General features: G+C 45.6%; 3 non-coding genes across 3 annotated transcripts; 1 reads left to right on the forward strand and 2 right to left on the reverse strand.

Moving 5' to 3' along the window:
* Window positions 1-4,589: 4,589 nt before the first annotated feature.
* trnal-uag (transfer RNA leucine (anticodon UAG)) lies at window positions 4,590-4,671 on the reverse strand. The gene has a single exon. It is a non-coding gene; the product is annotated as a tRNA-Leu (tRNA).
* A 19,700-nt stretch (window positions 4,672-24,371) lies between these two features.
* Window positions 24,372-24,462, reverse strand: trnar-ucu (transfer RNA arginine (anticodon UCU)). Its single transcript is given in 2 exon segments — window positions 24,372-24,407; window positions 24,426-24,462. It is a non-coding gene; the product is annotated as a tRNA-Arg (tRNA).
* Window positions 24,463-26,572: 2,110 nt separating this feature from the next.
* trnaw-cca (transfer RNA tryptophan (anticodon CCA)) lies at window positions 26,573-26,644 on the forward strand. The gene has a single exon. It is a non-coding gene; the product is annotated as a tRNA-Trp (tRNA).
* Window positions 26,645-27,121: the final 477 nt, after the last annotated feature.

The raw sequence follows: 27,121 nt of genomic DNA on the forward strand, positions 1-27,121 counted from the left end.
TATCACTTTAAGAACTGTTAGTGTTGCCTTATAGCAGTTAACTTCCAGTTAAGTTAGTCGTTTGTTTACTTTTCATTTTTGTTGAACAGAGTTAAATAAATGTTTACTTGTTTATAAAAAACCTGTCTGAATTCTATATTCATTGTTGCCGGAGAGGTACTGTAACAGGATATTTATGTGGAGTTCTGAATTGGTACGTTCCAATGAATCAGGAAAGTTATGGTAGAGTACAGGAACCCTGGTGTACAAAGGCTGTAATAAATCCATTGAAAAAAAAAGAAAAGCTTAGGTAATATTAGAGATCTAGAAGATTATAAGGCTAATAGGAAGGAGTTCAAGAAGGAAATTAGGAGAGCCAGAAGGGGCCATGAGAAGGCGTTGGCGGGCAGGATTAAGGAAAACACCAAGGCATTCTACAAGTATGTGAAGAGCAAGAGGATAAGACGTGAAAGAATAGGAGCTATCAAGTGTGATAGTGTGAAAGTGTGTATGGACCCGGAGAAAACAGCAGAAGCACTTAATGAATACTTTACTTCAGTATTCACTATGGAAAAGAATCTTGGTGATTGTAGTGATGACTTGCAGCAGACTGAAAAGCTTGAGCATGTAGATATTAAGAAAGAGGATGTGCTTGAGCCTTTGGAAAGCATCGAGTTGGATAAGTCGCCGGCACCGAATACGATGCACCCCAGGCTACTGTGGGAGGCGAGGGAGGAGATTGCTGAGCCTCTGGCGATGATCTTTGCATCATCAATGGAGACGGGAGAGGTTCCGGAGGATTGGAGGGCTGCGGATAATGTTCCTTTATTTAAGAAAGGGAGTAGAGATAGCCTAGGAAATTATAGACCTGTGAGCCTTATCTCAGTGGTTGGTAAGTGGATGGAGAAGATCCCGAGAGGCAGGATTTATGACATTTGGAGAGGTATAATATGATTAGGAATAGTCAACATGTCTTTGTCAAGTGCAGGTCGTGCATTACGAGCCTGATTGAATTTTTGAGGCTGTGACTAAACACATTGATGAAGGAAGAGCAGTCGATGTAGTGTATATGGATTTCAGCAAGGCATTTGATAAGGTACCCCATGCAAGGCTTATTGAGCAAATAAGGAGGCATGGAATCCAACATTACTTTCTAGATCCGGAACTGGCTTGCCCAAAGAAGGCAAAATGTGGTTGTAGACGGGTCATATTCTGCATGGAGGTCGGTGACCAGTGGAGTGCCTTACGGATCTGTTCTGGGGCCCTTACTCTTAGTGATTTTTATAAACAACCTGGACGAGGAAGTGGAGGGATGGGTTAGTAAATTTGCTGATGACACACAGGTTGGGGATGTTGTGGATATTGTGGAGGGCTGTCAGAGGTTACAGCGGGACATTGATTGGATGCAAAACTGGGCTGAGAAGTGGCAGATGGAGTTAAACCCAGGTAAGTGTGAAGTGGTTCATTTTGGCAGGTCAAATACGATGGCAGAATATGGTATTAATGGTAAGACTCGGCGGTGTGGGGGATCAGAGGGATCTTGGGGTCTGAGACCACAGACGCTCAAAGCAACTGCGCAGGTTGACTCTGTGGTTAAGAAGGAATACGGTGTATTGGCCTTCATCAATCGTGGAATTGATTTGGGAGCCGAGAGGTAATGTTGCAGCCTTATAGGACCCTGGTCATGTGGATGCTCATGTGGATAGTCAGAAGCTATTCCCCAGGGCTGAAATGGTTGCCATAAGAGGACACAGGTTTAAGGTGCTGGGGAGTAGGTACAGAGGAGATGTCAGGGGTAAATGTTTTACTCAGAGTGTGGTGAGTGCGTGGAATGGGCTGCCGGCAACGGTGGTGGAGGCTGGTATGATAGGGTCTTTTAAGATACCTTTGGATAGGTACATGGAGCTGAGAAAAATAGAGGGTTATATGTAAGCCTAGTAATTTCTAAGGTAGGGACATGTTCGGGACAACATTGTGGGCCGAAGGGCCTGAATTGTGTTGTAGTTTTTCTATGTTTCTATGTTTCAACACTATTATGGATCCCGCAATTAAGACCATAACATACAGAGCAGAATTAGGCCATTCGACCCAACAAGTCTGCTGCGCCATTTGTTATCCTTAAGCGCATCCTCTTTCCGTACCCCTGTAAGCTTTAACGCCATTATTAATCAAGAACCTATCAACCTCTGTTTTAAATATGTCCAATGGTTTGGCCTCCACAACCGCCTGTGACAATGAATTCCATAGATTCACTTTCCTCTGGCTAAAGAAATTCCATCTCATTTTAGTTGGACTATTACGTACTTATAATCTGAGGCTGTGCTCCAAGGTCCGAGACTCCCCCACTATTAACTGTTTCTTGTTTTACATTTGATCTACCAAACTGTTTAACGCGGCCACATTTTACTGACAAATTTTACTAACTCTCTCGCCCTAAAATATTCTTTCATCTGATTCTCTGTGTAAATCACTTTCCCAGATTATCATCTATTTGCTTCATTGACTCGAGGTCTGCATTTATTGCCCACGATTTCTGCCAATGAGAAGGTGTTGATTTTAATGAACCACTGCAATATATTTGATGATGATCCTCTTACGTTCCGTTGCGGCGGGAGTTCCGGTACCGAGATCTCACATCTGACAAGTGATATATGAGCGCTGAGTGTGGTCGTGGTGACGACTGGGTTTTGCAGGTTTATGATACTGTTGGTCGTATGGCCTAATTGAAAAGAAGTCTGTTTCCTGTAAAGTCAATCAGAGTGATCTGAAGACTGCAGTTTCGAGTCTTGTAACGGTCGTTTACCGTTCAACAGACAATAATTTTGCTCTGTACTTCACTTTTGCTAATGAGTGGGGCTGTTCTTGCGCAGTCCCAGGTATGTGGGTTCAATCCAAACGACCCGTGCTGCCTGGGGGGTCCACCTGGGATGCAAGGTGGGGTCTAGGGTCCCACAGAGATAAGACAGATCAAATGGTCTCTCTGTACGTCATAAGGAAAACTGAATACAAAATGTTTAACATCGGACCCGCTTACCACTTGTTTGATTGCTTTCTACTCGCTTTTCTACAGGTAGAAATTCACTTCTTATGCCTGGCGCCTGAGACCATTCAGCCACCCTACCAATCCGACATGAATTGCTTAAGATCGAAACGAACTGTTTTGTTTGAGAACAAATTAAAAGACTGATCTGATAATTTTTTTGGAGGATAGATCCAAATTTGCACGCGCACATATGGCCGCAAAGGCACCTGAACATCATGATCCTCTCCCTGGTGCTTAAAACTCCGAATGAAAAACAATTTCAGGGACAATATCCGGCTTCCAAATGCGGAATAAATCCGCACCATACCCAATCGGACACACGCCAGAATCAGAATTAGAATCACAACCAGTTTTAATACCACTGACATATGTCGTGAAATGTCGGCAGCAGTGCAATGTAATGTATAAAACATATCAAGTTTTGTAATAAGAAAAGCATATAAATATTAAATTACAAAAAAAGCAGAGATAATGAAGTACAGTTCATGGGATGGTTGACTGCCCGATCAGCAATCCAATGGCGGAGGGATAAGAGCTGTTCTTAAAACGTCGGGTGTGTGCCTTAAGCTTCTGATAGTAGTAATAAGAAGAGAGAACGTCCTTGTTGTAGGGAATACTTAATGATAGCTGACGCCTTTTAAGTCATCGCCTTTGGAAGAAGATGTCCCATATACTAGGGCCAATGATGGAGCTGGCTGAGTTTGTGACCCACACCCTGCAGATTTTTACGATCCTGTGTAGTAACCCTCCAGATCAGATAGCGTGAATGCGCTGGATGATTTAGTGACATACTGAATTTCCTCAAACTCCTAATGAATATAGCCACAGACGTGCTTTCCTCGCTGCCATGCGAATGAAATGTTTGGCAAATAGGGCGGAATTGTCACTGTGGAGAAGAAATTCCTGAATGCTCTGACGCATTGATTGGAAGTAGACGGAACAGTTAATCTGAAGAAATGAGCTGAATGTGACGGAATTCCCTTGTCAACAAACGACACAGAGCAAGTTACATCGTATGTTGCAGCTGCAGGGTGGCGTATGGGCTCTGTGGTTTAGCTGCTTTAAACTCTTGTCTGGTAAACAGGAGGCACTCGGTTCATCACATATTGGAGTCTTTATTTTATGTGGTGAATTGCTTTGTTGTGAAGGCGGTTTTACTTGCAATCATGAAACAAAATGCCGCAGAGAGAAAAAAAGAACGTTAAAATGTTTACAAAACCAGTACAGATCCAGCAATTTCGGCGGAGCAGGGAGCAACACGAACTGTTCAGTTAGATGAGGCCGTCAACGTTTCCAAATGCATTGTTTTCCCTTTTCTTGCGTTTTGCAGCGTGAGGCTGATAATTGTTTTCCCAGCCAGTCGATTTCGCATGGTGTTTCACATGCCTTTGCGACTCGAAAACCGATTACTTCGCTATGTGTAGTCAAAAGGCGGTTAAACATAAAGCTGGAATGCATGTGGGGATTGTAAATATTGCTCAAGGGACTGACACCAAAAGTATTGTCGATTGCAAATTTTAGATGTTGCTCTGCATTAGCGGAACGGAAGAATTTAATCTTCACCAAATGGCAGTGGTGGGATTCGAACCCACGCCTCCTTGGAGACTGGAGCCTAAATCCAGCGCCTTAGACCACTCGGCCACACTACCACAGCTTTGCATTTATTACACAGCATTACTGAGCCGTTGAGCAAGTTAACCTTCAGAGTATTGTGCTCTCTGCGCGTCCATTGAAAATACTTCCCCACCATACTGCTGTCATGGGTCCGGCTGGCCTTTCCCCTTTAACAGTTCTTACTCTCTGATAATTCCCCAATTTCAGTCATTTGATCTCCATTTGCTGCTAGTTTACCCAATTACCGTACACCTGGTTTTCATCAGAGACTGGGAAATAAACACGATGGCGACTCTATCACAGGTCGCCAGTTTGTTGGTCTATTCTCGTGTGAGACTTCGTTCCCTTGTCCGATTAAGAACCGTTGGTTCTAAGTTCCGCTCTAGTTTCTAGAAAGTCCCTGTAAATCCCGTCTCCTTGTCAAGATTCCTCCAGTTTCCTGTTCTACGTCCAGTCTCCCCAACTCAGTCGACGTGCCGGTGTCCTGCACTTGGGTTCTCCTCCGTCACCCCCTTGCAACAGAACAAACTGGCCAGCATGAACCCAGCGGACACGAATCCCCTGCAACAAGCCCTCGCCAGCCAGGGCTCCCTACTCGGCTCGCACGATCAGCTGCTTCGGGATGTCATGGAGAACCTCCGTTCCCGGTCAGTAGATGTAAAGAAGGTCAGTGAACAGGTCGACCGAGTATCCGTCCATTTTACCCCGTCGACCCCGGGAGCTCTGTCTGACCGTCCCAGACAGCCTATAGTGGCGACGCCCGATGCGTCCACTACACGTCCGTCAAGAGAGCCGCACGTACCCGAACCAGAACCCTACGCCGGAGATCTGGGGAGGTGCCGGGCTTTTCTACTGCAATGCTCCTTGGTGTTCGACCAGCAGCCATCCACATACGCCACTGACCGAGCAAAGATAGCTTACATGATGGGGTTGTTGCGAGGGAATGCCTTAGCTTGGGCCACCGCGATTTGGGACAATCAGCCAGAGACCTGCTCTTCCTTCCCCACCTTCATTTCAGAGATAAGGAAGATTATTGACCATCCCGTCCGCGGTAGGGATGCCGCCAAGCGTCTGCTCACCCTCTGTCAAGGCTGACGCAGTGTTGCCGAACACACCGTGGAGTTCCGGACGCTAGCGGCCAACTCGGGTTGGAATGATGAGGCACTCCAGGAGGTATTCCGGCAAGGCCTCTGTGACAAGGTAAAGGGCGAGTTAGCGGCTAGGGATGACACTAACAGCCTGGATTCAGTGATCTCCCTAGCCACCAGGCTGGACAACCGAATCCGAGAACGGCACAGGGAGAGAACCGGCCACCCCACGGCACTCTTTACCATCTACTCCCAGCCCGAACCTCTCTCCTCCTCCCGTTCCTAGAATAGCACCCCTTTCCACCAGCCTGGGAGAGGAACCAATGCAGCTGGGACGAATCGTCTTTCTCCCGCAGAGCGACTCCAGAGTTTCAGAGCCGGGGATTGTTTCTATTGTGGTCAGTCTGGCCATTTTCGTGCTGCCTTCGGCCAAAAGGGAGGGCTCACCAGTAGGAAGGGAGACCCTGGTGAGTCAGACTACATTCCCTTCTGCCCCCCAATCCCGGATGCAGATCCAAGCTACTGTAACCTACAACCAACAGTCCCTGTCCTTATCTGCCTTGATAGACTCCGGTGCTGAGGGGAATCTGTTGGATGAAGACATAGCTGCCTAGGCCGGAATTCGGAGCCGTTGACTACCCCTCTGGAAGCCCGGGCACTGGACGGAAGACTTCTGGCTCGAGTCACTCACCGTACTCCACCACTGTCTTTGATCCTCTTTGGGAATCATCGGGAGCAGGTACAATTTAACCTAATTTCCTCTCCTCAAGCTCCGATAGTACTCGGGTACCCTTGGTTAAGCTGCCAAAATCCTTGCACTGATTGGTCCACCGGGAACATCGTCAGCTGGATGGAGTCTGTTTTGTCATGCCACCTGTTTACAGTCGGTCCTTTCCCGTGTAAGAACAACCACGACCTCGTCTGCTGTTGAACTCCCCGACTTGGCCAGGGGTCCAGCGGAGTACCACGACCTGGGACAAGTGTTTAGTAAGCAACGCGCCCTTTCCCTGCCTCAACACCGACCACACGATTGTGCCATCGACCTTCTCCCCGGAGCTCCTCTACCTACCAGTCGGCTGTATAAGTTGTCCCGGCCAGAGAGGGAAGCAATGGAAGGTTACACCAGTGAAACTCTCGCGGCGGGCATTATTGGACGCTCATCCTCCCCGGTGGGCGCAGGGTTCTTTTTGTGGAGAAGAAGGATGGGTCTCTCCATCCCTGCATCGACTACGGAGGCCTAAATCATATCTCCATTAAGATCAAGTACCCACTCGCGTTCGTACTTCATGGAGCCACCATCTTCTCGAGGTTGGACCTCCGAAACGCCTACCATTTGGTTCAGATGAGGGAGGGGGATGAGTAGAAGACGGCTTTCAATAACCCTTTAGTCCACTTCGAGTACTTAGTCATGCCTTTCGGCCACACCGGTGCCTCCGCAGTTTTTCAAACCTTGATTAACGATTGTACGATGAGACTTCATTAACGCTTTGTGTTTGTCTACCTGGAGGACATCCTGATCTTTTCCAGCAGTCCCCAGCAACACGTGCACCGTGTCCGTCAAATCCTGCAGAGGCTGGGGAAGATTAAGTTATTCGTAAAGGCTGAGAAATGCGAATTCCACGTCCCCTCGGTCAGCTTCCTAGGGTGTATCATCGAGAGGACAGGTGAGAGCTGATCCCGAGAAGATCCGGGCTGTGGCGGAGTGGCCCAAACCCACGGACCGCAAGCAACTCCAATGGTTCCTGGCGTTTGCGAACTTCTATCACCGATTCATCAGAAACTACAGTCAGGTGGCGGCTCCCCTTACCCGACTTACCTCACCTGCCACACCTTTCCTTTGGAACTCCGAGGCGGACTCAGCATTCACTGAACTGAAGAGGCGTTTCACGTCTGCCTCCGTGCTGATTCAACCGGACCCCTCCTGTCAGTTCATTGTGGAGGATGACGCCTCTGACTCCGGGGTGGGAGCGGTACTGTCCCAACGTTCGGGCCCGGATCAGAAACTACATCCCTGTGCCTTCTTCTGTCGCCGACTGTCTCCTGCTGAACGAAACTACGACGTGGGGAACCGGGAGCTACCAGCGGTCAAACTGGCGTTGGAGAAGTGGAGGCATTGGTTGGAGGGGGCGGAACACCCGTTCGTCGTCTGGACAGACCACAAGAACCTTGAATATATCCAAACCGGCAAACGCCTGAATTCCCGCCAGGCTCGTTGGGCATTATTTTTTGGCTGGTTCAGGTTCTCCCTCACCTATAGTCCGGGGTCCAAGAACGGATAGTCCGATGCCCTCTCCCGCCAATATGTTTCCGAGGAGGATCTTCCCAACCCCGAGACCATTCTTCCACCATCCTGTGTAATGGCTGCCCTCACCTGGGAGATCGAGTCCAAAGTCAAAGAGGCCCAAAGAACTCAACCCGACCCAGGCACCGGACCTCCCAATCGCCTCTTTGTACCCGATGCTGTTCGATCACAGGTTCTACAGTGGGGGCACACTTCTCGTTTTGCCTGCCATCCCGGAATCGATCGGATCCTGACCCTCCTGAAGAGGCATTTCTGGTGTCCCTCCATGGACGCTGACACCCGTTCCTCTATCTCTGCATGACCGTGCACGGTCTACGACCGTGGAAAAGCCTCCCATCGGTCACCTGCGGGATTACTCCGTTCCCTACCTGTCCCTGAGCGTCCCTGGCCCCACATCGCTTTAGATTTCGTCACGGGTCTACCCTTTTCACACGGAAACACTGCCGTACTCACTGTGGTTGATCGTTTCTCCAAGTCGGTACATTTTGTAGCCCTCCCTAAACTACCTTCCGCGCAGGAGACCGCAGACCTTCTCGTCACCCACGTTTTCCAACTGCACGGAATCCCTTCGGATATTGTCTCCGACCGGGGACCTCAATTCATTTCGCAAGTTTGGAGATCCTTTTTTCGAGCCCTTGGTGCCTCAGTTAGCCTGTCGTCCGGGTTTCACCCACAGACGAACGGGCAGACGGAGTGGGTCAACCAGGAGTTGGAGGCCGCTTTACGTTGTATAACAGCCAACAACCCGTCTACCTGGAGCAACCATTTCGCATGGGTAGAGTACACCCACAACTCTCTGGTTAGCTCCGCTACCGGAAAATCTCCGTTTGAATGCTCTCTTGAGTATCAACCCCCGCTGTTTCCCGCCCAGGAAGAGGAGATAGCGGTGCCGACAGTCCAGGCCCATATACACAGGTGCCGAAGATTTGGGAAGACACACGCTCGGCCCTGCTTCGCTCAGTCAACCGTAACCGAAAAATTGCCGGCCGCCATCGTACCCCTGCTCCCGAGTATCGACCTGCGCAAATGGTGTGGCTCTCGTCCAGAGACATTCCTGTCAAGAACGAGCCCAAGAAGCTCGCCCCCGCTTCCTGGGACCCTTCGAGGTTGAGAGCATGATCAATCCCACGGCAGTTCGGCTCAAACTACCCACGTCAATGCAGATCCATCCTATATTTCACGTCTCCCAGTTAAAAACGGTTTCTGTCAGCCCCTTGTGCCCTCCGACCGAACCCCCTCCACCCCCCCCCGGATCATCGACTAACATCCGGCGTACACCGTCCGGCGGTTATTGGATGCCCGCCGTCGGGGCAGGGGTCCCCAGTACCTGGTCGACTAGTAGGGGTACGGTCTGGAAGAACGTTCCTGGATCCCCCGCTTCTTCATCCTGGGCCCCTCTCTCATCCGGGATTTCCATCGGGACCATCCAGGCAAGCCTGTGGCGTCACCTTGAGGCTCCCATTGTGTGTGGGGGAGGGGGGTACTGTCATGGGTCCGGTTGGCCCTTCCCCTTTTAACAGTTCTTTCTCTCTGATTATGCCTCAATTTCAGTCATTTGATCTCCATTTGCTGCTAGTTTACCCAATTGCCGTACACCTGGTTTTCATCAGAGACTGGGAAATAAACACGATGGCGACTCTATCACAGGTTGCCATTTTGTTGGTCTATTCTCGTGTGAGACTTCGTTCCCTTGTCCGATTAGAACTATTGGTTCTAAGCTCCGCTCTAGTTTCTAGGAAGTCGCTGTAAATCCCGTCTCCTTGTCAAGATTCCTCCGGTTTGCTGTTCTACGTTCTGGTCTACGCCAGCCTCCCCAACTCAGTCGACGTACCGGTGTCCTGCACTTAAGAGAGAGCGAGAGAGAGACTTATACACAGACTGTGTATATGGCCTGCACCATATACACAAACTGTGTATTTGGTCTGCACCATATACACAGACTACGTGTGCATATGGTGCAGGCCCCCAACCCACCCATGTTTATTTTTCTATCAGCAAACCTATCAGAACAATTAATTCTTCAGACACGTGGCCTCTATTATGAATATGGTGACAAGCCGAGCACAGCGGCTCGGTCGAGCTCATCTGCGGAGACACCTTCGATGTCTTCTTTTCTTTTTCAGGGTGGACGTTGAAGGCCCTGACTCGGAATTACACTCAACCTTCGGTTCCTAGCGGTGGTGGACCCGCTCCCAGGGGCTCACGACGGGCCGCTTTTCCAAATCCCAAGAATACGCCCTGGAAGACTATTGTGCCCGCGGTGTTTTAGTGCTTCGCGGCACTGTGGACGGGTTGGCTCTATGCAGGTGCCTTTGACTGAGGAGTCGCGGGGGAAAACGGAATACCGGGAGCATCAGGTCAGCTGTCTGAGGTTCTATACTCGGGGAATAGCTCTTCTTCTCTCTCTCGTTGGTGGGGTAGAGTTTGAGGTGGAGTAGGGGGGACTTTGGTGTTCTAACGATTTTACTGCACTCAATCTTTGGGGCACTCTTCTGTTTTCCTGGTTTTCTGCAACGAACAAATACTTCAGGATGTATATTTCAGGATTATAGTCCAGGCCCCTCTGTCCAAGTGAAATCTTCAGACGACTACAACTTCGCAGCGCCGCGCCGGGTAGCATATGAGGGTTCGGACGCCTCTACCCCGGCGGCTGAAAAGCAGCTTGAGGTCTGAGTCCATTAAGCGCCTCCAAAAGTCTGCAGTCGACCAGCCGTCTGTCGAGCAAAGCCCAGGATTGCGTTCTGGCCGTCGCGCCGCACCGCCCCCGGCGTAGTCCACGCTACAACCGACATCAGAGAGTTCCCCAGGCCTTCCGCCCCGGCTCCTAATCAATAAATCAGCGAATCGAACTTGCGTTGTAGCAGACTAACAATGTCCAAATAGGTCTTGCGATCACAAGAAAAGTGACCATAATGGCCACTCCCTATTTGACTGTAAGCCCTCATCAACTCAGGCGGAAGCACGTTGCGTCGCTCCTTTATCAGACGATTCATTTCTTGGCTCGGAGGAGCGGCAAACAGCCAGACCTACTCAGCGGGGACCGAAACGACAGAAACCAAGCAATGACAGTTCATTTTTATCCAGACATGGAGAAGCTCATGAAGACGGTCCCTTCTTCTTGGCTGCTCGGGGGTGGCGACAATCGGCCAGAATATCTCAGCCGAAAACGAAAACGACAGAATTCGCATCTTAGCTCGGTGTAGCGGCAAAACGGTGGGCAATTCAGCTGGACTCGAAAACGACTGAATTCACTAAGCAGCTACATGCACCTAAGCAACTTAGAGTCCACGATTCTCAGATGCCTTGGGACGAGCATAGCCGCACTGACTACGGTGACGAACCAGCAGCGAGTAGATGTAAGCCGGAGTCTTTATGCTGCCGGTTCGAATGAGGATCAGGTGCCTCAATCAAGGAAACAGGCAAAACACGGGGAAAAGGAAATCACCAGAAGCAAGCAGGCAGCGGACCGGACCGTGACAGGAGCGCCGCAAGCAGCCAGGCAGCTGAAGTTCTACAAGTCGATCCGGTGAAATATAGAACTCCACCCTACAATCCAGAGCTCCTAGAATTCGTGTCAATAAAGTAGAGATGAAGCGACGCGGGCAGAACCATTCACTGTTTAGTATCCTCCATAGCTGCAGCTTGACTTGCTGAGTTATTCCATGTGTGTCGTTGAATAAATTATTGAGCGTGCAGAATTATATTCGGTGAACGTAACAAAGATAAAATTGTTTCTGGAAACGGCATGAATTGAGTGGATGGACTGAGTCAATGAAGAGAAAGCATCTCGCAAGTACGGCAACTGTCCGTCACCAGCGCATGTATCAGGCAGCAGAAATCCTGCTCCCTAGCCGGTGAATCTCAGACTCTAGGGTAGATAACTGAAGACCCTTCTATGATACGTACCTACCACCAGACCTCGTGGCGCATCTGAATCCAGATCAGAAGGCTGCGTGTTCGAATCACGTCGGGGTCACTTCGGATTTTATAAACATAAGTATTTGGTGCGGGTCCAGTCAATGATTGGGCTTTCACGAAATCAGCGTACTGTACTTCCGTATTTCCCTCAAGTAGCAAATGCGCTCAACTTTGGTGAATCTCAGCAATGAAATGTTGATATTTTACGATGTGTTGAAATCTAAAAATAAGACCCTTTTATTTAAAAGCCATGCAGATACCAAAGTCTGACCGTATAACAGAAAATTGTGCAAACATTCTGTAGCTCGGGCAGCATCCTGGGATGGGAGGAGCTACATTTCCAGCACATTCTGTGTTTTCTCCATCTTCTTTCGGAAAGTTGGTGAATGCCACTGCCTGGCTCGCTGAACGTTGGCAGGATTCTCAGTGTTCAAATTTTCAACAGAACCAACCAGAGCTTAAAGATCGATAAACAAAGGAGAGGGCTTAGTGTAAATGGAAATGGACCTCTCCTGTAATTTGGGCCTCGACAATTGCGGTTCGGTGTTTTTCGATGTGAATCACAATTCGGCGGTCTGCACAGTATTGACTCCTCACGCAGTAACGTTACTGCTCAATTCAGCGGCTACACAACACTTCACAGCAGAAAAGCGAATGGGGTTTCCTATTATCAAAGCCTAAGAGCATCCGCCCTTACTCAGGCCAACCTTTTCACCAATCACGATGACGCCGTGCAAAATGATTGTGTGTTAACTGTAGAAGCCATTACATGTGAGTTCTGTCCCTTTAAATAACCCAGTTCTAATTAATTTTTACTGATGGTTCATCATGTAAACCTAATGACTTTGAGGCACTGTCTGGGTGTGCTGTGGTGAATCCTCATGAGGTATTGGAAGTGGGCTATCTCTCTTCAGGAACAACACCGCAAGCAGCTGAGCTACTTGCTTTCACTAGAGCTGCATCTTAGCTGAGCGTAAAACTGTGAATGTCTGCAGCATTTATGAACCTGCACTTTGACTATATAGATTTTGTATAGATGCCAGCAAGTGGGGGATATAAATATCTGTCGGTTATATTGTATGTGTTTTCTAAACGGAAAGATGACACTACGAAAGCGGTTAAATTACTGATGAAGGAGATTATTCCCCGATCTGGGATTCCTTGTAAGTTTAATAGTGACATACGATCGCACTTTACGGTGAAATTACCTGAAGCATTGGGACAAGCCCTGGGATTTTCCTGGCAGTGGCATGTGCCCCACCAATCACAATAATCTGGAATAGTGGAAAGGATGAATGAAGTTCTGAAGCACACTCTGCCAAAGTTTGCCAAAAGGTGAGATTTTAATGGTCGGAGGCGTTACCGATTTCTCTGTATACCTTGAGGAGTCATGCTCATAGGACCACCAAATTGATCCCTTTTGAAGTATTGGGCCGAGATGGCCTGTTTCCGTGCTGTAGTTGTTATATGGTTATTGATGAGAAGACCTATGCCCACGGGTTCTAGACCCATTCTGACAGCACTGATATGGACTGGTGAGAAAACCCTAGAAATAGTAAATTTTGTAGGTGAATTTATTCGAATAAATCAAGGAAAGTGACCGCAGCCCTACCCAAATTTGGGGAGGGAAATAGACACTTCCATTTAAACCAACTGATTACAGATATATTGAACATCTGAAAAATACTCTCTCCCTCTCTCACTCTCCCCTAGGAGGACGGGACCTCTTCAAGTGCTCATAACTACTGTAAGAAGGTCAAGATACAAGGCAAAGCCGACTGGGTGCACGCAACCAAGTTTAAGTTGTGTGATCCTTGTCTTCTGGAGTCCGAAATTGCCCTGGTAAAAGGGGACAACTGAAGGAAGATGAAGTGGCTTACGAAATATGGACTAACTTGCCTTATTGCTTTAGTGTCCAGTCTTAACTGTGCTTAAGGTACGCACTTCGGCTTAACTGCTGAAGCAGTAGCCACTCGAACTGTGGCCCTGCAAAACAAGATGGCCTTAAGATTTTATTTTAGCTGAGAAAGGAGAAATAGGACAGGAATGTTGTACCTATATTCTGGTGAATCTGAAAACCTAACCCACTGAGACAAAAACAGATACGTAAGATAGAAACATGGAAAACTTACAGCACAATGCAGGCCCTTCGGTCCACGAAGTTGTGCCGAACATGTCCCTACCTTAGAAATTACTAGGCTCACCGATAGCCTTCTATTTTTCTAAACTCCATGTACCTATTCAAAAGACCCTATCGTATCCGCCTCCACCACCGTTGTCGGCAGCTCATTCCACGCACTAACCACTCTCTGAGTAAAAAACTTACCCCGACATCTCCTCTGTACGGAGAAGAATTCCATAACTATAACCATCCTGGGGGCTGGGGGCCCTTCGTGAACATCTTTGGTAGTTGGTGGAGAACGCTAGTACATTATGGAATTATTATCGCTATAGTAATAGTTTGTGTGTTGACAACTCGACTCAGATGTGCAGCCCTACCCCGTTTAACGAATCACTCCTTTTCTATGTTCCCTCCTGGCACTTATGACCCGGAGTATAATAAAGAGGAACAATAAAATGAGACCCCACCATCGTGTTATGAGGTCCCATATGCCAACTCTGATATTTATGGTTGATCTTGCGATCAACAAGGAGGGGACTGAGGAGAAAAATATTGCGAGTTAAATATTTTGATAGCAATGGATTAATATTGGCTTTTGTAATGTGGAAACCAGTTAACAGCTTAGTTTGTTGTAGGAGTGGCCTTGCTTTCAGCAGGGTCGACTTTGAGAATACATACTTGCAGTTGCTTACCTTGTAAGAATTAGACTCAAGGTTCCAATCCTCACGATATCGCGAATAAAGCTTCTTTCACTTCGAAGCAGTGTCTAATTTACTTGAGATCAACTTTAATCGTATTTCCTTAGAAAATCAATTCAGTAACAGTAATCAAATCAACATGCGTATTACCTAACAGACCACCCAGATTTGAATGCCCTTGCAGTAGAATGGATGGGCAAGCTTGATCTCTGGAGCATCCCTCTGGCTGAATTCTGTACGACATTGGCCGTTCAAATCATGCCAGTCGACAGCATACCAGTTTCTGAGAGCATACAGCAACAACTGCAGCAACCCTCTGCAACAATGTTTCAAGAAGGTTTAGACTGCTGCACCAAACTGCAGGCAGAACACCATCTCCGTCGAGTCGCAAAGGCAGTCTTCTGAGCTGAAAAGACAGGACCATAAGCAGCCTCACCAATCGTGGAGCAAGAGCTAGATCGCTTGCAACAAGCAGGTGTGATCAAAGCAGTCAACTGCTCTTGTTGGGCAGCTGCTATAGTCGTTGTCAAGAAAGCTAACGATACAGAGAGCAGTGGGAGTTCTGTGACAACCTGGCCCTGTAGAACTAACACATAAGGAAGTCTTGGAAGCTTGAACATTACAGACTATAGGGAGTTAGGAAGGAAGCTGAGAAGCAGGACCTCAAAAGTAGTAATCTCAGGATTACTGCCTGTCCCACGTGACAGTGAGAATAGGAATAGAATGAGGTGGAGGATAAATGCGTGGCTGAGGGATTGCAGCAGGGGGCAGGATTTCAGATTTCTGGATCATTGGGACTTCTTCTGGGGCAGGTGTGACCTGTACAAAAAAGGACAGGTTGCACTTGAATCTGAGGGGGACCAATATCCTGGTGGGGAGTTTTGCAAAAGCTATTGGTGAGAGTTTAAACTAGAATTGTTGGGGGTGGGAACCGAACTGAAGTGACGGAAGAAAGGGAGGTCGGCTCACAAATAGAGAAAGCTTGGAGACAGTGCGAAAAGGAGGATAGGCAGGTGATAAAGAAGGGATGTGCTCAGACTGATAGTTTGAGTTGAGTCTATTTTAATGCAAGGAGTATTATGAACAAAGCGGATGAGCTTAGAGCATGGATCAGTACTTGGAGCTATGATATTGTGGCCATTACAGAGACTTGGATAGCACAGGGGCAGGAGTGGTTACTTCGAGTGTCAGGCTTTAGATGTTTCAGAAAGGACAGGGAGGGAGGCAAAAGAGATGGGGGCATGGCACTGTTGATCAGAGATGGGGTCAGGGCTGCAGAAAAGGAGGCAGTAATGGAGGGGTTGTCTACGGAGTTTCTGTGGGTGTAAGTTAGGAATAGGAATGAGTTAATAACTCTACTGTGTGTTTGTTATAGACCATCCAATAGTAAGAAGAACATCGAGGAGCATATAGGGAGACAGATTCTGGAAGGGAGTAATAATAACGGTTGCTGTGGTGGGAGATTTTAATTTCCCAAACATTGATTGGCATCTCCCTAGAGTGAGAGGTTTAGATCGCGTGGAGTTTGTAAGGTGCATTCAGGAAGGCTTCCTGACACAATACGTAGAAAAACCTACAAGAGGAGAGCCTGTACTTGATCTGGTATTGGGAAATGAAGCTGGACAGGTGACAGCTCTCTCAGTGGGAGAGCATTTTTGGAGATAGTGATCACAATTCTATCTCCTTTACCATACCATTGGAAAGGGATGGGAACAGATAAGTTAGGAAAGTGGAGTAAGGGGGAATATGAGGCTATCAGACAGGAGCTTGGAAGCATAAATTGGAAACAGATGTTCTCAGGGCAACGTGCAGAAGGAATGTGGCAAATGTTCAGGAGATATTTGCGTGAGGTTCTGCGCAGATATGTTCCAATGAGACATGGAAAGGATGGTAGGGTACAGGAACCGTGGTATACAATGGCTGTTGTAAATTTAGTCAAGAAGAAACGAAGAGCTTACGAAACCGTCAAAAAACTAGGTAATGATAGAGATCTAGAAGATTATATGCTAACAGGAAGGAGTTTAAGAATGAAATTAGGAGAGTCAGAAGGGGCCATGAGAAGGCTTGGCAGACAGGGCTAAGGAAACTCCCAAGGCATTCTGCAAGTATGTGAAGAACAAGAGGATAAGATGTGAGAGAATAGGACCAATCAAGTGTGATAGCGGAAAAGTGTGTTGGAACCGGAGGAGATGGCGGTGGTACTTAATAAACACTGTGCTTCAGTATTCAGTACGGAAAAGGATCTTGTCGATTGTAGGGATGATTGCAGCGGACTGAGAAGCTTGAGCATGTAGATATTAAGGAAGAGGATTTGCGTGCTGGAAAGCATCAAGTTGGGTAAATCACCGGGACCGGACGGGATGTATCCCAGGCTACTGTGGGAAGCGAGGGAGGAGATTGCTGAGCCTCTGGCGATTATCTTTGCATCATCAATGAGGATGGTAGAGGTTCCGAAGGATTGGAGGGTTGCGGATGTTGCTCCCTTATTGAAGAAAGGGAGTAGGGATAGCCCAGGAAATTATAGACCTGTGAGTCTTACTTCAGTGGTTGGTAAGTTGATGGAGAAGATCATGAGAGGCAGGATTTATGAACATTTGAAGCGGCATAATATGGTTAAGAATAGTCAGCATGGCTTTGTGAAAGGCAGGTCGTGCATTACGAGCCTGATTGAATTTTTGAGGATGTGACTAAACGCATGGATGAGGGTAGAGCCGTAGATGTAATGTATATGGATTTTAGCAAGGCATTTGATAAGGTATCCCGTGCAAGGCTTACTGAGGAAGTAAGGAGTCATGGGATCGAAGGGGACATTGCTTTGTGGATCCAGAACTGGCTTTCCCACAGAAGGCAAAGAGTGGTTGTAGACGGGTCATGTTCTGCATGGAGGCCGGTGACCAGTGGTGTGCTTCAGAGATCTGTTCTGGGACCTCTACTCTTTCTGATTTTTATAAATGACCTGAATGAGGAAGTGGAGTGATGGGTTAGTAAATTTGCTGATGACACAAAGGTTGGGGTGTTGTGGATAGTGTGAAGGACTGTCAGAGTTTACAACGGAACATTGATAGGATAGCCCAAAACTGGGCTGAGAAGTGGCAGATGGAGTTCAACCCAGATAGGTGTGAGGTGGTTCATTTGGGTAGGTCAAATATGATGGCAGAATATAGCATTAATGGCAGTATGGATGGTCAGAGGGATCTTGGGGTTCGAGTCTATAGGACACTCAAAGCTGCTACGCAGGTTGACTCTGTGGTTAAGAAGGCATACGGTACATTGGCCTTCATCCATCGTGGAATTAAGTTTAAGAGCCGAGAGGTAATGTTGCAGCTATATAGAAGCCTGTGGCTTGGACCCCACTTGGAGTACTGTGCTCAGTTGTGGTCACAACACTACCTGAAGGATGTGGACACTATAGAAATGGTGCAGAGGAGACTTACAAGGATGTTGCCTGGATTCGGGAGCAACCCTTATGAGAATAGGTTGAGTGAACTCGGCCTTTTCTCCAAGGAGCAGCAGAGGACGAGAGGTGACCTGATAATGGTGTATAAGATGATGAGAGGCATTGATCGTGTGGATAGTCAGAGGCTTTTTCCCAGGGCTGAAATGGCTAGCACGAGATGGCCTAGTTTTAAGACGCTTGGAAGTAGGTACAGAGAAGATATCAGCGGTAAGTTTTGTACGCAGAGAGTGGTGAGTGCGTGGAATGGGCTGCCGGTGGCGGCGGTGGTGGTGGAAACGATAAGGTCTTTTAAGAGACTCCTGGATGGATACATGAAACTTAGAAAAATGGAGGGCAATGGGTAAGCCTAGGTAATTCCAAGGTAGGGATATGTTCGGCACAGCTTTGCGGGTCGAAGGATCTGTATTGTGCTGTAGGTTTTCTATATTTCTAATAAATTGAGCCTACGACTGGAAGGGGTCCGAAGACAGAGTCCTTCTGGCACATGGATTCTCTAAGGGTGAATCGGAGTGAATCATTAAAATAGGACAGCGAAGTGGTGGGAGGAAATATGCCTAGAAGACAAGATTAAAGAAAAATCCAGGTGACTTTATATATTCTAGTAGTATCCTAGTGGCAATGAAAAGGACATCTGTGCGTATGTACAAAGAATTGTGTCATGTCGTAAATGAATATTTTAAGTTTGTATTCAGTGAGGAAACAAACGCTGTGTTTAAAGGTTCCAGGAAGTGGAACAAAGATATTCTGTGAAAGGTTGACGTTAATCAAAGGGCATGCATTTTGTGCTTCAGCAAGCATGGAGATGATTGTGTCGCAAAGATCGAATGAGATGTGTCCCATGCTGACTTGAGAGGCAAGGAATAAGTGGGGACATATGTTGTTTCAGATCTGTAGTCTACAGGAGATACAAGATAAATGGAGTTCGAGAATTTAACAGTCTTTATACAAGAAGGACTAAGGGGAAATCGAGGTAATTGTGTACCTTTGTCTGTGTCAGGTAGCCTTTGAAAATTCCGTGCAGCTGGAATACTCTGCAATTAGCTTGTCAAGCTGCTTTCAAGAAAATTTGACGGGATGTCCTGTTTGTCAACAATTTAGATATTTGAAGAATCAAACGAAGAGATTGAGATTGAGATTGAGAAGTGTAGTTGGACTTCCGTGCATGAAAGCATCGTCTCCTACGGGGTGATACAAAGCTGTTAATTGTCTCGTTTAATCGTATTTTTTACGATAACAAAAATCTGCTGGACAGTAAGAACTTAAAGTACTGCATGTCTACCGCATAAGGTAGTTGCTCGTTGGCGGAGAAACAGAAGGAGCTGATCTAGTGCGGATCGTGCGTCTGCCTGCGACAAGAGGCATCGGTGCTCAAGGAGCTGTGCAGTTGGACAGCGGCTTATTCTCTTAACCGCTTTCCTTATGTTGCAAGTCAAATTGATTGGTTTGTTGCCGAAGGCCGGGGGCGGACGGCCGGAGAGCTGCATGTCCTCGATCGTAGTGATGACTAGGCCTACAGCCGCCGAGTAGCCTGTTTGAAGCTTCCTAGCGGTAGGTGATCCACACTAGTGACGGGGCCGGTGTAGGGCGGCATCCCTGCCGAAATCGGTGCTGCTTCCCGATGTTCACTCGGCAGAAGACAAGCTGTAATGTGATGGACTGCAGACGCTACGACATTTATGAAATCAGGGACATGGATTTCTCCGTGACTGTGTTTCAATGCTATCTTAGATGTGCTTGCTATCGTATACCCGGTTGCTACCTTATATGCGCTTTCTATCTGATATATGCTTTCTATCTTATACGTGCTACAGGTACCCTGTGAATTGTATTACTTTTAAAACTATGTTTTGCACCTTGGCCCCGGAGAAACGCAGTTTCATTTGGCTATATTAATTTGTATTTACGTATGATTGAATGACAGCCAAACCTGAACTTGAACTCGAACTGGTACTGATGTGGTATTCACAGAGCTCCCAATAAAGACTTGCATTGCTGGCTCAGTGGTAGAATTCTCAAGGGGTTCGGGGGGCGATTCCCAACGAAATCAGAATTACAAATGCAATCACATCTTTTCTTCCGAGAACTGGTCATGGCACACATCAAATCCAGCGTCCCAGAAAACCTCAAGGAACGGCAATTCGCCGAAATTGTTATACCATGGACGCCATCTCCCTCGTCCTGTGCTCATCCATGGAGCATCTGGAAAATAACACACCCACTATTTAATAACTGCAGTTTGGCGTTCGGTACTAAAATTCCAAGCACACTCGTAACCAAACTGTTAGACCTCTGGTTCAGAAACAGCCTTTGCAAGTGAATACTTGACTACCTGATTTAAAAAAAAACCGCGTTCAATTAAGATACACAACGATAACCCCGCTACACCAATTCTCAGCTGTAGTACCCCAACGGGGCACTCTTCCACGGCGAGTCCCATTCATGTTTGAAATCTGAACTACTTGAATATCTCTTCATTGATTGCTGAAAGTGAGGGCACTGTTAAATTTGCTCATAAAAGTGAGTGGCAGGGATTGATGTATCTACAAACAACAGGCATTCTGTAAAGGAGGCCGAATTACACCATAGGTACTGAACAGCCATAACAGAAGGGTGGCTGGAAGTTATTCCTTCAATAAGGCGGAAAGCGGAAACATGTTATATATTTAGAAACAAAAAATATTAAAATAAAGAGATGTGCACAGTTGCATCCCAATCACATTTTGCTGGCCTGTCTTCTATTATGTTTACTGTATGTGATTGGGAGTCTCTTTCTATCTCAATATCTGACGCATCTGTCTTTTGTGTGAGAGATTGTCATCCTTTCTCGGTGTTAACGACATTCACGTTTATTTGCCCATCTGTGCTGCTCGGTGCATTTGTGTTTTCCTATCTCGATGATTCAAATTGGTTTTCTATCCATGGAACTCTATCATTCATGACACCTCACTGGCTCTGTAGCTGTTTGTATGAGTATGTGTTTCCTTATTCCAGTTATGCCAGTGAGAGTAGTTTCCCCCCTGGCTCAGTACTTTATCCCGGTTTTAAATGTGCATATACCAGTCTTTTTCCAGCGCGCGAGGTGTATAAAAGAGCACATGAAGGAGCTGAAGGGGTATATAGGTCGAAAGGACTTTCTTTCCGGCTGGGAAGATAGAACGTTCGTCTGATGAAGATGGTTTTACGCAAGCGCAGCTATTCACCGCACCTTCAATAAAAAAAACAAAATTCGCAAAAAAGAAAAGAAGAAACAAACAGAAGTCTTCAAACCCGCTGTAGATCTCGCGGTATCTACATAGTGAGAACCAGCGGGAACGGTTCAGGTCGATGACATTGATGACGTTTCACATCATATCGTTTGCAATATTCTTGTTAATTATTATTAACATTATATTATTAAGGGTTTGGACTATTAAGATTATTAAGGGATTGGACACGCTGGAGGCAGGAAGCATGTTCCCGCTGATGGGTGAGTCCAGAACTAGAGGCCACAGTTTAAGAATAAGGGGTAGGCCATTTAGAACAGAGATGCGGAAAAACTTATTCACCCAGAGAGTGGTGGATATGTGGAATGCTCTGCCCCAGAAGGCAGTGGAGGCCAAATCTCTGGATGCATTCAAGAGAGAGTTAGATAGAGCTCTTATAGATAGCGGGGTCAAGGGATATGGGGAGAGGGCAGGAACGGGATACTGATTGTGTATGATCGGCCATGATCACAGTGAATGGCGGTGCTGGCTAGAAGGGCCGAATGGCCTACTCCTGCACCTACTGTCTATTGTCTTTCTGCGAAATTACATTGGTTTAGAGTTTCAGTCATCTGCAAACCGCGCACGGGTCCTGTTATTGTGGACTTGCCTGCTCCTGCTGTCAAATCATTTCAGCCGGTATTGTTCTTTTGAGTGGCTATCTGTGTGTGGCATGATCGTGCTTCCACCCGGGTTCAGTTCCGCCGTGGTCTGTAAGATTACAAGTTTTCCCCGTGCCTTGCTGGGCTTCGATACAAAATCGCACTTGTTTTTTATTACGTCAATGGATCAGCCGGTGCTGCTTAGGTATTTTCTACTCTGAAACTGGGTGATTCACTGTGTATTTGAAGAAACTGCTCTGGATAATTATATCTGAGGAAGAATGGACAATAATATGGAGGTATCAATGGAAGTGTACCAGTTCACAGAAATGGAGGGAGTTTGGATGGGAAAACTTGATAAGATATTTTATTACACCCTCTCAGAAATCCCATTATGATAGTAACCTCCCTGTTTGCTGGAGAAATTGTGGAAATCAAAATGCAAATCATTATCATATTTTTTGGGACTGCCCTGTTATCAAAAACTATTGGAGGGGGATACACAATGCCCTACAAGACATCTTTAAATGTGAAATACCCTTAGAGAGTAAGACCATATATTTTGGATATATACCTCAAGAATGGTTGAAAAGAGATAAATATTTAATGAATATACTGTTGGTGGCTGGTAAAAAGACTCTTACTAGGAAATGGTTATCACAGGAGAGCCCAACTTTAAATGCATGGATGGAAATTACAATGGACATTTACAAAATGGAGAAGATAACAGCATCTGTTAATCATAAGCTGGAACAATTTGATTCATACTGGGAAAAATGGTTTAACTACATAATGCCTCAAAGGCCTGATTTTATTCTCACAAATCAATGAATATGTTGTAAAAAAAAGATCACTCCCTACTTGTACATAGTTTTTTTCCTTTTGCTGGTTTTTTCTTTCCACTCTTTTCTATAAGTGTATACCTCAGATAAATACTTTGTGCAGATTTGTGATATATATGATTATATGATACATATGTACAATGTCTGAAATACATCTTATGGAAATGTTTGTTTGATGATGAACTTCAATAAAAAATAAATTACAAAAAAAGGAAGAAACTGGTCTGGAGCGTTTACAGATGTAAGTTCGGATGTTTATAGGGATTAAACACCTTTACACTAAATTCGTTCTTATAAATGATTTCCTGATGTTTTCTCTTGGCCCGAAGTGTCCACAGTTTACTCTCCGTATATGCTCCTGATTAACTGATTCCCCGCGCCCCTCCAGCATTTGAGAGTTTGCTGAATCTCTGATTGGTTGAATAAATTCAGTTTAAAAGTGTTGTCCAATCCGTGTGACCTTTGAAACTCTCCCACAGATCGTTGTGAGGTTTGATGCGAGTTTCCTATTTATTGGATGCTTCAAAGCTGACCGAATGGACTAGAGATAAACGGTTGTCATGTGAGACCGCATCGTGTAAAACAACTGGATGTTCCAGCTATTATTGCCGCGAAGCTAACTTTCACCAATATTCGCAGCTTCTAGATTGAATTGAAGTGTAACCGATACCGTTCCAGTGGATCCAAAATATGAACTCACTATCTCTCTATCTTGTCATATTGGTCATGTAGAAGATGACCATGAAGGGGCTTGTCAGTATATGACTTCCAGATGAAGCAGTCCCAGCTTCCACAACCTAACCCTGCAAAGGAAATCGCTCACACTACCAACGATTCCAGAAAACATGTTCTGGATCCTCTCTGAGAAAAATAGAACTACTCCATTAGAGCGAGCAGATAGGTACATTAACGGAAATATTGGCCAAGACCGATTTTATAACGGCTTCATTATTTAATACAGTTGATCCGCTTTAGCTTGTTGTGCAGTCAGCTGAAGATGCGCCGCAACGAAAGCTATTTCGTTAGAAACTGTCGTGAAACTTGTTGTTTTGCGGCAGCAGTACATTGCAACGCATAATAATGAAAAAAATACCAATTACAATAAAATACACCTATATGTACAGTATATAGTTACTTCCGGAACGTACCCAGATGATCTGTCATTTGTTGTACTTCCGGATGATCATACTTAAATCCTTGTTCCCACCAAAGCGGTAGCCTTTGTTTTTGTCAGGACACTATTATCCCGTCTCAGAAATAATCAAAGACTCAGTGGCACCATTAGTTTTCCAGAAGATTTCCACGGACTAGTACACTTTTAGAGACTTTCTTCCCGTTTTAAGTGAATGAATTGTTTATTTAAATCCATGGCCTGTTTCTCTAGCTTCTGCGTCGTTAGTGGACGTCATCAGTACCTGGAGTTCTTACAACGATTGTCGTTATAAAAGAATCGGGACAAAATAACGACTCTGGTGGGACTCGAACCCACAACCTTTGAATTGCTTCATTCCATATCACTAGAAGTCCAATACGCTATCCATTGCGCCACAGAGCCTACTGATGAATATATCAGGGCAGATGGAGGGAAATCCTTTAGCATTTGCTCTTTTGCTCCCTTTCATCCGACAAAACCAGTCCATCGCTTCCCATCGTATTGCAGCAGTGGATTGGTCAGGAACATTTAGAAGGACAGTTGAGTTGGTCGAATGGTTAAGGCGACAGACTGTTAATCGGTTGTGCTTTTCAAATTGGATTCAAATCGCAGCCTCGTCGTCAGTTGTTCTTTTGAGGGGCCATCTGTGTGTGGCATGACCGTGTTTCCACTCGAATTCAGTTCCGCCGTGGTCTGTAAGATTTCAAGTTTTCCCCGTGCCTTGCTGGGCTTCGGTACAAAACCGCACTTGTTTTTTATTATGCTAATGGCTCGGATGGTGTAGTTGGGTGGTGCGCGCTCATTTTCTCTGAAGGACCGTGCTGTATTTGTAAATTGTATATTAATAGAATACATTTGAAGGGAATCGTACGGCGTGAATTTCTGCTCTGCTCTGTATTTTTTCTCCTGTAGAGGGAGCAGCGGTGAAACGCTTCTCAAGAACTGCCCCCTGAAGAAACCCAATGCGGCTGTCCGATGGACTGTGCTGTGTGTCGCCTGGGCGCTGACAGTAAAATTCGGGAATTTTAATTTCAAATCCGCAGGATTAAATTCAGAACAGCATCCAAAACACATCGTTGCTATGGGCTCCCACTGTGTGACGGAGTTTCCTTGTTGTATTTTCGAGCGAGACTTCAGTTAGGGTCTTTGCCTGTAAGTACCTTCTCAAATCGTACACTTCAACCAATGGAACAATTATCATGCTCCACGTTTACAATTACAACACTGTGCAAAAGTCTTAGGAGTGTGTGTGTGTGTGTGTGTGTGTAAATATATATATACACACATACACATATACATTAATACATACACACTCACACACACACACACACACACACACACACACACACACACACACACACACACACACACACACACACCTATCTATCTGTATAGATATGGATATATACCTAAAACTGCACAATGCAGGATTTCTGCACATTACATTTTGCTTAGCCCTCTTCCCACAAACTTTACGTCCTTGTAACAGCTAGATAGTATAGACATCCTCGTCCTATTTGCTTCTGTATGCACCAAATTGATGGTCCTGATTATGTATCCTTATTAATATTGTACCATGAAAGAAAAAAAAATAGGAGCAGGAGCAGACCTTTGTGCCTTCTCCAACATTTAATAATTTCTAGATCTTTTAAAGAACATCTAGCTTCTCTTTAAACAGCTCTAATGATTGATCCTTCAGAGGAATATAGGCTATAGAACTCCTATCAACCTTTAAGATAGAGGAGAATCACAATGTGGGGTTTCAAGTTTAAAAAAGGCAAACTTTGAATGAATGAGAAATAAATTGAGTGTCATAAACTGGGATATAATATTAAGCAAATAAATCTACATTGCAATTGTTCAACAAAAGTATCTTATATAATAAAGAAAAACAAGAGAAATGGTAATTTAGAGTACACCAGGACCAGAAATTCATGTCCTAGCATTATACTTATTAACTACAAAGAGTCACAAACTTTAAAATATCTTTGGCCCGCCATGGTATATGCTGTGCACCACCCGCAGTAAAATGCAATGTTGAAATAATGGACTGTAAATGCTCACTTGGGGCAAATTGACTGTTCAGTTGGGTCGTCAATGTCAGGTGAAACAACATGTGAGGAAGGACTCGGTTTTTAAAAAGTATAGAAAAAATAAGGAAGAATAAATCTAATTTGAAAGCTGTAGACTATTTTTGCATTCGATAAACCAATCACACTAATGTATACTCACTGCATCTAATCCCGGCTTGTTTTCTTCCATTCGACTTTCAAACATACTTTATGAAACCCGAAATAAAGTTTTTTTTAACCTTTTAGTAATACAGATCTGTATGTTATAATTACAGAAATTCACTTTGGTAAGTCAATGTGATATTGTTTATAACATTTGAGATTATAAAGTCCAAACAACGTAATCAAGTTTTTAAAATTAAAAGTGAGTTATAACACATCAGGTGATAAGGGGAAAAAACTGCCGGAGGAACTCACCGTTCTCCTATTTACTGTTGGTGGACATCGTGGCGCAACGGTAGCGCGTCTGACTCCAGATCAGAAGGCTGTGTGTTCGAATCACGTTGGGGTCACTAACGTTGTATTGCGTTTTGTCAGCATAGTGTTCGCTACAACTGACAGACGCACAGCTATTTCTCATGTTTAGCTAAGCTGAGCAAGGAATTGTTGATATTTTGCGTTGTCTAAAAACAAAATCCCTTTTTTATCAGAAAACTTGCGGGCGCTGGAGTCCGATAAAAACACAGAAAGCTGTGCAAACATTCAGTAGTTCAGGCAGCATCCGCGGAAAGAAGTAGCTATATTTTCAAGACCTTCTGTCTTCCCTTCATATTTTCATTATTATTTATCCTCCTTCAGAAAGCCGAAAAAAGACGTCATTTAGCTGATTGAATTTTCAATGTTCACATTTTCACCAGAAACACGCAAGTTTTAAAGATTGACAAGGATTAAGCAGTCGAAAAGGGGTCACAGGAATTTCTTCTCCAGGTTCTTCCCTTTGAATCACTGCTCAATAGTCTGGAATAACAGACCACTGGCAATGAAAATCA

The sequence above is a fragment of the Hemitrygon akajei genome, chromosome 11 (assembly GCF_048418815.1).
Source record: "Hemitrygon akajei chromosome 11, sHemAka1.3, whole genome shotgun sequence".
Classification (NCBI taxonomy): Eukaryota; Metazoa; Chordata; class Chondrichthyes; order Myliobatiformes; family Dasyatidae; genus Hemitrygon; species Hemitrygon akajei.